Consider the following 10882-nt stretch of genomic DNA (forward strand, 5'->3'; position numbering starts at 1 on the left):
TCTTACCCGTGCAGAGGAGGTTGCGCTTCGGAGGATACGGGTCGGGGTAGCCCTCACTCCTGCCGTGACTAGGAAGTGGCCGCACTTTCGCCCGCTATATCCTCGTCCTGAGTGTCCGCTCTGCAAGTCGCGAAATGTTGAAGCCGACATCCACCACCTGCTGTGGGTTTGCCCTGCACTCAAACCGACGAGGCTCCGGCACCTCGCAGCAGCGGGACTCTCGCCGCATAATCTGAGCCATTACACTGCTTGGACGCAGGGACCGCATTATCGGTCCCTCTTGGACTTCATTAAGTCAGCAAATCTTTTTTCATTCATTTAATCATCGTTATTCACCCCCATCACATACCCTTGTATGCCCTGAGGCATTTATCCTCGCATCAAAAAAAAAAAAAAAAAAAAAAAAAAAAAAAGAATGAAGTTGCAAGTAGTTACCAAAGGCAGCCTCCCGCTGCCCAGGGATCCTCTACAAATGCCACAAGCGAACCTAGTAGAACGACTCGTGACGGGGAAAGATCCAATAAAGACTCTGCATTGCACGCGCCGGAGCAGTGTGCCCATCCGCCATAAACCATAGGCGTTCGCTAGCTGTACAAGGGAAACAGAACGAGCTTTTAGTAAATTGCTTCGTGAACTCGTGGTCCGCTGCAGTATCCTGTTGGCAATTGGCATCCTGCTGCCGAGTTTCTTCAGCGAAGGTACGAGCATTTTGGTTTTGCTCCGCAGTGTCTTGGGCAGCCACTTCACTTGTGACGCGCTTAGCTTCAGGTATGCGAGCGGCAGAGTTCGCAGCATGCACCGCAAACGCGCTAGGGCGTTCAGTTTCACACTGGCGTGTCTCTCGCCGGACCAAAGCGAGATTTGCCCATTGTCGTGGTTGCCTTTTTGCGCCGCTTAGCTGGTGCCATCACGAGCGAAGCAGTAGGCACCGTATAAGCACTGCTGATGCATGTTGAAGCTGCACTTCGTAGTTGGCGAGGCGTCACATGCTAATCCCACGCGAAAGACAAACCATATGCGGAAACTGTTTTAGAAACAAAAGTGTGTTACACCGGGGCACACCGGTATAAAACATGACCATCGGATAATGACCTTAATAACCCTAATGACCCTTAATGAAGATCGGACAGCCTATGGTCATTAAGTGTTACGGACTGGATTGCAAGAGAAGGGAAGCGTAGCAGGGGGCAGCAGAAAATTAGGTGTGCGGATGAGATGAAGAAGTTTGCAGGGACAACATGGTCAGAATTAGCACATGACCGGGGTGGTTGGAGAAGTATGGGAGAGGCCTTTGCCCTGCAGTGGGCGTAGACAGGCTGATGATGATTATGACTGCATCAACTTTGTGTAACTGATGTGACGTCGGCGTGAACACTTCAAATACGCTCTGCCATGACAGGAATGGCTCCGCCATGTAGGAGCGGTGAAGCGAAGTACTGCATCATGACACTAACGAGCACCGACAGTGAGCCTTTCAGTAATCTCAGTGCAGCGCAGGCTTGGACGCCGTGCAGCCTGATGTAGGCAGTAGGTCTTCGGCTGAGGTGACTACGCAGTTTCCGCACATGGTTTGTCTTTCCCGTCCGATTAGCCTTTGACACCTTGTCGCCTACGGAGTGCAAATTCAACAAGCATCATTAGTGCTTATACACTGCCCACTGCTTCACTCACAAGGCCCGAACTAGGAAAACCGCTCCACTAAGCGGCGCTGAAAGGCAACAACGTCGGCGGGTGAATCTCGCTTTAGTCTCGCTAGACACGCCAGCATGAAGCAGAACGCCTTCGCGCGTTTGCGGTGGAAGCTGCGAACTCCGCCATTCGCATTCATGCAGGTGAGTGCGTCGCCACTGGCTGCCCAAGACACTACAGAGACGAACCAAAATGCTCATACCTTCGCCAAAGTGACTCGGCAGCAGGACACCACTCACCAATAGGACGCCCTTGCCAAGCAAACCTTAAACACTGTCGCCAACCTGCAAATCGTGCGCCTTTCGCTGCAGTGGACCATGAGTTCAGGAGACAAACATGGAAGTACTTCTGTGAATACACACTTAACTTTTGTGTGTTACAGATTCCTACGAAATGCGATCAATCATATTTTTTATACTAAGCTGAAAATGCCACCATTAGCACTTGTCCAGCATGACCCTCGAGATTAGGCGGTGTCCGCGATACGGTAAACTATCTTGAAGGACCTGTGCAGGGGCTTGTTTTATAGCCGTTAACCCCCATGCGTCATCTGCTTAGGTGCTGCTTACAGGGTGCTAATACAAAAATGATACAGTCGCTAGAGCTGTTGTTTTGTCAAGTGAGCGGACACAAGAGATGACTGCAATGCAACGCTTTCAAAAATCAAAGCGTACTTCTAAATACCAGGCTGCATGGCATAGCACACAAATTCAGGTTTTCATGCACCATAGCTTCTCTTGCCATGAAGAAAAAAAGCAGACCCCAAGGTACAATGAAATTACCTTTCCATCTTCTCTGTTACTGTCGATCACAGTCTGGAGGCCTTCTGGCAGTTCGCTCATGAGAACGTCCTCTAACACTTGCGAGGTCCAGGGTTCTCCTACACTGGCAAGCATTTAATAAGCATAAGAATTGGGCATATACAAAAGACAATGGTTTGCTCTCATCTGTTCAACACAGATTTAGGAAAGGATTGTCCCACTGTGACCCAAATCACACAGCTTTGCAACAGTGCTTAACCACTCAGGGCAGGTCGATGCCATTTTCTTAGACTTCCGAAAAGCGTTCGATGCTGCATCTCAAGCAAAACAATACGCAAAATTGAACTAATTGGACTTCCTAAACTTGCGGTCGCATGGGTTTCGTCATATCTCGCCAACCGTATACAGTTTGTTAGCATTGATGGCCAGCATTCAAGTACTTTACCAGTTACTTCAGATGTTCCAGAAGGAAGTGTACTGGGCCCGTTGTTATTTCTAATATATATGAAGGATATTCATAGCGTTATAACTGAAACGCTTCAAATGAAACTGTTTGCTGATGACAGCATTCTGCTTAACGAAATTAACTGTCCTAGTGACTAAGTTCTGCTAAACTCTAAACTCCATAGAATCCCCACATGGTGCCGCAATTGGGATATGCAGCTTAATGCTGAAAAAAGTTTTTATGAAGGTTACTAACAAAAAGCTTGTGCATTTCTTTCCCTACACCCTTCCATCACATCCCCTATACTGAAGTTAATGAATATAAATACCTCGGTGTTACCATAACAAACCTTTTGAGCTGGAACAATCATGTTGCCAATGTTTTCTTGTCTTCCTACTGAAAACTTGGTCTTCTCCGCCACAAACTAAAAAAATGTTCCAACAAGGGTAAAGAACTTAGTATACCATATATAGTCTCATCATACCAAAACTAGAGTATGCTTGTACACTTTGGGTCCCCTACACTAGACAGAATATTGAGGCACTGGAGTCAACCCAGAGGAAAGTCGCACGCTTCCTTTTTTTTAAAATACAGCAGTACAGACTGCCCCTCTGATTTAATAAAAGAACATGAAATTTCATCGCTGCAAGCACGAAGGAAAATTCAAAGGCTAAAATTTCTATTTTTACTTAAGAACAATAAACTTTCTATGAGTCGTCAACCTTATATTATGCCCATAACTACTCGTCGTATAAGGCATCATCATGATCAGTCTCTAACTCCAAACCATGCCAAAATAAACAACGTTAAGTATTCTTTTTTTCCACGTACAATTCAAGAATGGTACAAGCTGCCTTCTGATGCGATTATGTCCATTGAATCTATTGACAAATTGTATTAAATCTATGGACAAAAAGCAATCTGCGCAAGGCACAGATTGCTTTTTATTCATAGTTATGTTTCACACTGTATAAAGTTTGTCCTGTTACTGTACAACCTGTCCGATTGTAAATAAGCTCTTATGTTTTGTGCTTTTACTATACTTAATTCATATTATGCATTGTTGTATATTTATGCCACTCCTGCTAGGGCCCGCCGTGAGGGCCTGAAGTATTTGATAAATAAGTAAATAAATAAGTAAATAAATAAATACGCTATATTTTGAATATACTGCAACTTCCTCAATATATATGCAAACTACTATATGCAAACCATACTACTATATGCTATATGCATGCTACTATATGCAAACGACATTAGTACATTTTTTTACAGATAAACATGCGCTTACTCGATTTTGAAAAGGTAGCTAATAGATTGTTGATTGAATTGTGAAACCGGTTACATTTAAATCTACTGCAATTGAACATTAAGAAAGCTAATTTTATTGTTTTCAAATTTTAATGCTTGTACTAATTGTATTGTCACGTGGTGGTGACGTTAAGATCACAGTAGCAATACTGTGAAAGGCAAAACTAGATTTTATTGGGCGAACCTGTGCCCACAAAACAGGCTACACTTATAGCACAACGAAAGCGGCGAACACAGTCGGCGATCGTCGAATAATCTGATCAGCGGGTCAAGCGCGTCGGTTTTTATACAGCAGTCGTCGAATGGTCCAGACTAATCGTTCGGACCCGCGGGCCTTCTACAAAGTTCTACACCATTCTCGTCACGTGATGAAATCAGATAACACAAGGTTCGGCGACAACAGACAGCCGGGTAGAAGCATCGATACCTTTCCAGAAACTTCGGATACATGCAGGCGCGTCCCGCGCTGTGCGATTACATTTTGTTAGGCGGCGAAACGTGGTTGCCCGATAAAGATAAGTACACGTGTCAATACCCCCCTCTTAAAAAGCATCGACGATGCTGCAAACAAACGAAAGTAATAAATAAGCACTCGTAGCAAAGAAAAAAAAAAAAACAAAGTAAGGAAAGTTCGTTAGCGTCCGTAAAACGGTTTAAGACGCACCACGTGAACCACTTCAGGTTGTGCGCGACGTCGCTGTGAATTCGGAATGCCGTCTGGCACGACCTCATAGTCCAGTGCGCCAGTACGTCGGATGACCTTGTAGGGTCCGAAATAGCGTCGCAATAGTTTCTCACTCAGTCCTCGTCGGCGTATCAGGGTCCATACCCAAACACGGTCGCCGGGCTGGTACTCGACGAAGCGTCGTCGGAGATTGTAGTGTCGGCTGTCGGTACGCTGCTGGTTTTTGATCCGTAGGCGGGCGAGCTGTCGGGCTTCTTCGGCGCGCTGGAGATAGGTTGCGACGTGAAGATTCTCTTCGTCAGTTACGTGCGGCAGCATGGCGTCGAGCGTCGTCGTCGGGTTCCTGCCGTAAACCAACTTGAACGGCGTGATCTGTGTTGTTTCTTGCACCACCGTGTTGTAAGCGAATGTTACGTACGGCAGGACGGCATCCCAGGTCTTGTGTTCGACATCGACGTACATTGCTAGCATGTCGGCGAGGGTCTTATTCATCATCATCATCATCATCATCATCATCATCATCATCATCATCATCATCATCATCATCATCATCAGCCTGGTTACGCCCACTGCAGGGCAAAGGCCTCTCCCATACTTCTCCAACTGCCCCGGTCATGTACTAATTGTGGCCATGTTGACCCTCCAAACTTCCTAATCTCATCTGCCCACCTAACTTTCTGTCGCCCCCTGCTACGCTTCCCTTCCCTCGGAATCCAGTCCGTAACCCTTAATGACCACCGGTTATCTTCGCTCCTCATTACATGTCCTGCCCATGCCCATTTCTTTTTCTTGATTTCAACTAAGATGTCATTAACGCGCGTTTGTTCCCTCACCCCATCTGCTCTTTTCTTATCCCTTAATGTTCCACCGATCATTCTTCTTTCCATAGCTCGTTGCGTCGTCCTCAATTTAAGTGAAACCCTTTTCGTAAGCCTCCAGGTTTCTGCCCCGTACGTGAGTACTGGTAACACACAGCTGTTATATACTTTTCTCTTGAGGGATAATGGCAACGCGCTCTTCTGATTATTCTATTCTTCTGATTATTTCACTCTCATGATCCGGATCAGCAGTCACTACCTGTCCTAAGTAGATGTATTCCCTTACCACTTCCAGTGCATCACTACCTATCGTAAACTGCTGTTCCCTTCCGAGACTGTTAAACATTACTTTAGTTTTCTGCAGATTAATTTTTAGTCCCACCGTTCTGCTCTGCCTCTCCAGGTCAGTGAGCATGCATTGCAGTTGGTCCCCTGAGTTACTAAGCAAGGCAATATCATCAGCGAAGCGCAAGTTACTAAGGTATTCTCCATTTACTCTTATCCCCAATTCTTCCCAATCCAGGTCTCTGAATACCTCCTGTAAGCATACTGTGAATAGCATTGGAGAGATCGCATCTCCCTGCCTGACGCTTTTCTTTATAGGGATTTTGTTGCTTTCTTTATGGAGGACTACAGTGGCTGTGGAGCTGCTATAGATATCTTTCAGTATTTTTACGTATGGCCCGTCTACCCCCTGATTCCGCAATGCCTCCATGACTGCTGAGGTTTCGACTGAATCAAACGCTTTCTCATAATGAATGAAAGCTATATATAATGGTTGGTTATATTCCGCACATTTCTCTATCACCTGATTGATAGTGTGAATATGATCTATTGTTGAGTAGCCTTTACGGAATCCTGCCTGGCCCTTTGGTTGACGGAAGTGTAAGGTGTTCCTGATTCTATTTGCAATTACCTTAGTAAACACTTTGTAGGCAACGGACAGTAAGCTGATCGGTCTATAATTTTTCAAGTCTTTGGCGTCCCCTTTCTTATGAATTAGGATTATGTTAGCGTTTTTCCAAGATTCCGGTATGCTCGAGGTCATGAGGCATTGTGTATACAGAGTGGCCAGTTTTTCTAGAACAATCTGCCCACCGTCCTTCAACAAATCTGCTGTTACCTGATCCTCCCCAGCTGCCTTCCCCCTTTGCATAGCTCCCAAGGCATTCCTTACTTCTTCCGGCGTTACTTGTGGGATTTCGAATTCCTCTAGACTATTCTCTCTTCCATTATCATCGTGGGTTCCACTCGTACTGTATAAATCTCTATAGAACTCCTCAGCCACTTGAACTATCTCATCCATATTAGTAATGATATTGCCGGCTTTGTCTCTTAATGCATACATCTGATTCTTGCCAATTCCTAGTTTCTTCTCTGATTTTAGGCTTCCTCCGTTCCTGAGAGCTTGTTCAATTCTATCCATATTATACTTCCTTATGTCAGCTGTCTTACGCTTGTTGATTAACTTCGAAAGTTCTGCCAGTTCTATTCTAGCTGTAGGGTTAGAGGCTTTCCTACATTGGCGTTTCTTGATCAGATCTTTCGTCTCCTGCGATAGCTTACTGGTATCCTGTCTAACAGAGTTACCGCCGACTTCTATTGCACACTCCTTAATGATGCCCACAAGATTGTCGTTCATTGCTTCAACACTAAGGTCCTCTTCCTCAGTTAAAGCCGAATACCTGTTCTGTAGCTTGATCTGGAATTCCTCTATTTTCCCTCTTACCGCTAACTCATTGATCGGCTTCTTATGTACCAGTTTCTTTCGTTCCCTCCTCAAGTCCAGGCTAATTCGAGTTCTTACCATCCTGTGGTCACTGCAGCGCACCTTACCGAGCACATAACGGGCGACGTCGGCGGTCAGGCGCGGCCAATAATACCTTTCCTGTACCCTCGACAGCGTCTGGCAGTATCCAAGGTGGCCAGCGGTTGGATCGTCGTGTAGGGCGTGCAATACTTCTGGACGCAGTCCTGACGGGACAACAAGAAGGTAGTTGGCGCGCACTGGTGAGAAGTTCTTCTTTACGAGTAGGTTATTTTGAAGCGAGAACGAAGATAATCCTCGCTTAAATGCCCTAGGGACAACGTCGGTGTGCCCTTCAAATACACGATGAGGTTTTTCAACTCCGGGTCTTAAAATGCCGAGGAAGGCGTGTCGTCATCTTCCTCATCTTGCGGCGGCGAGTCAATGGGGGCGCGTGATAGGCAACCGGCATCAGAGTGTTTTCGTCCGGACTTATAGGTTACAGTGATATCATATTCTTGCAGTCTTAGGCTCCACCGCGCCAGCCGTCCTGAAGGATCCTTTAAATTCGCTAGCCAACACAAAGCGTGATGGTCGCTGACGACTTTGAATGGTCTGCCATATAGGTACGGGCGAAATTTCGCTGTAGCCCAAACGATGGCGAGGCATTCGTTTTCGGTTGCAGAATAATTGCCTTCCGCTTTTGACAACGACCGGCTAGCGTAAGCTATCACGTGTTCATGACCATCTTTTCTCTGGACTAGCACGGCACCGAGGCCTAGGCTACTGGCGTCAGTGTGGATTTCGGTATCGGCGTGCTCGTCGAAGTGCGCAAGTACGGGCGGCGACTGCATGCGTCGTTTGAGTTCTTGAAATGCGTCGGCCTGCGGCATTTCCGCCTTGAACTCGACGTCACATTTAGTTAGCTGTGTCAGCGGCTCAGCGATACGTGAAAAGTCCTTGACAAATCACCTGTAGTAGGCACACATGCCAAGAAATCTACGCACTGCCTTCTTGTCGATGGGCTGCGGGAACTTTGCAATGGCAGCTGTCTTCTGCGGGTCGGGGCGGACTCCTGACTTGCTGATGACGTGGCCTAGGAACAGAAGCTCATCGCAAGCGAAGCGGCACTTTTCTGGCTTCAGAGTGAGCCCTGATGACTTGATGGCCTCTAGTGTTGTCGCAAGCCGCCTAAGGTGATCGTCGAAATTTTCGGCGAAGATGACGACGTCATCCAAGTAAACAAGACAGGCCTGCCACTGCAATCCTGCTAACACCGTGTCCATGACGCGCTGGAATGTTGCAGGCGCCGAGCAGAGTCCGAATGGCATGACCTTGAACTCGTAGAGGCCGTCTGGCGTGATGAAGGCGGTCTTTTCGCGATCTCTCTCGTCGACTTCTATTTCAAGTTGCCAGTAGCCAGACTTGAGATCCATCGACGAGAAGTATTTTGCGTTGCAGAGCCGATCTAATGCGTCGTCTATCCGTGGTAGGGGGTATACATCCTTCTTTGTGATTTTGTTCAGTCGACGATAATCGACGCAGAAACGTAAGGTGCCGTCCTTTTTCTGCACCAAGACAACAGGGGATGCCCACGGGCTTTTCGACGGCTGGATGATGTCGTCGCGCAGCATTTCGTCGACTTGGTGTCTTATAGCTTCACGTTCTGGCGGCGAAACTCGGTAAGGGCTCTGGCGGAGTGGTCGAGCGCTATCCTCGGTTATTATGCAATGCTTGGCGACTGGTGTTTGTCGAATTCTCGACGACGTCAAAAAGCAGCCTTTGTATCGTTGGAGCAGACTTCTGAGCTGCTGTTGCTTAATCACGGGGAGACATGGATTAATGTCGTAGTCTGGTTCGGGAACCATGGTTGTCGGGGTAGATGCGGCGGAATCCGAGAGGACAAACGCATTACTGGCTTCCAGAATTTCCTCGATGTACGCGATCGTCGTGCCCTTGTTGATGTGCTTGAACTCCTGGCTGAAGTTTGTCAGCAACACTTCAGTTTTCCCTCCATGCAGTCGAGCGATCCCTCTTGCGACGAAAATTTCACGGTCTAGCAGTAGACGTTGGTCACCCTCGATGACGCCTTCTACGTCGGCAGGCGTTTTGGTGCCTACGGATATGACAATGCTGGAGCGAGGCGGGATGCTGACTTGACTTTCGAGCACACTTAAGGCATGGTGACTACTAGAGCTCTGCAGCGGTATCGCTCGATCTTCTGACAGCGTTATGGACTTCGACTTCAGGTCAGTGAATGTGTCGTGTTGGTTCAGGAAGTCCATGCCGAGAATGACGTCTCGCGAACACTGTTGGAGGATAACGAAGGTGGCAGGGTAAGTCCGGTCATGAACGGTTATTCTTGCCGTGCAGATTCCAGTCGGCGTAATGAGGTGTCCTCCAGCGGTCCGAATTCGGGGACCGTCCCATGCAGTCTTAACCTTTTTCAACAGGGCGGCGATGTGTCCACTCATTACGGAGTAATCGGCCCCTGTGTCGACTAAGGCAGTGACTGCATGGCCGTCGAGAAGCACGTCGAGGTCGGTGGTTCTTTGTCTGGCGTTGCCGTTGGGTCTTGGCGTCGGATCACGGCTGCATCGTGTTGAACTGAAGCTGGAACGTCGCGTCGTCAAGTCGTCTTTCGTCGGTGTAGTCTTGGCTTCCCGACTTCTTCGGGGCGGCGGCGTGTCGTGATTAGGTCGTCGAGATGGTTTCTTCGTCGTCTTCGTCGGCGGCGGAGGATCTTCGTCAGTTTGACGAACAGCAACCGCACCTCCATCGGTTGCTGCTTTTAGTTTTCCGGATATGGGCTCGCAGAGCGGCCCCGGGCTGGGCCGCTGTATGGTCGGCGCTGCGGCGACAGGTAGCGGCCTGGTGACGGTGAACGGGACGGTCGTCGAGGGCTCCATTGACTAGCGGCGAGGTAGTCGGCGATGTCACGTGGGCGCTCTCCAAGCTGTGGACGCGGCGCGTTGACGGCGAACCCTCTCAGTCCCAAGTCGCGGTATGGGCATCGGCGATACACATGGCCGGCTTCTCCGCAGGGATAGCAGAGCGGGCTGTGGTCGGGGGCTCGCCAAATGTCCGTCTTCCTCGGGTAGCTGCGCTGGGCGACGGGTGGGCGTGCTGGCGGCGTCGGCGGTGGTCGACGGAATTGCGGCGTTGCAGGGCCCTGGCGCGGTCGTGGAGGGGGACCTTGACGGCGGGCGACGGCGGCGTAGGTCATCGCTTCTGGCTGGGGCTGCGATGATTGTGGTTGTAACTCGGGAACTCCGAGCGATCGCTGAACTTCTTTTTTGACAATTTCGGCGACTGAGGCTACTTGAGGTTGCGATGAAGGGAAGATCCTTTGAAGCTCCTCTCGTACGACTGCCCTGATGGTCTCGCGCTGGTCGTCGGTGGCCAGTGACTGAAGTCCGGCGTAGT

The sequence above is a fragment of the Dermacentor andersoni genome, chromosome 6 (genome assembly GCF_023375885.2).
Source record: "Dermacentor andersoni chromosome 6, qqDerAnde1_hic_scaffold, whole genome shotgun sequence".
NCBI classification, from domain to species: Eukaryota; Metazoa; Arthropoda; class Arachnida; order Ixodida; family Ixodidae; genus Dermacentor; species Dermacentor andersoni.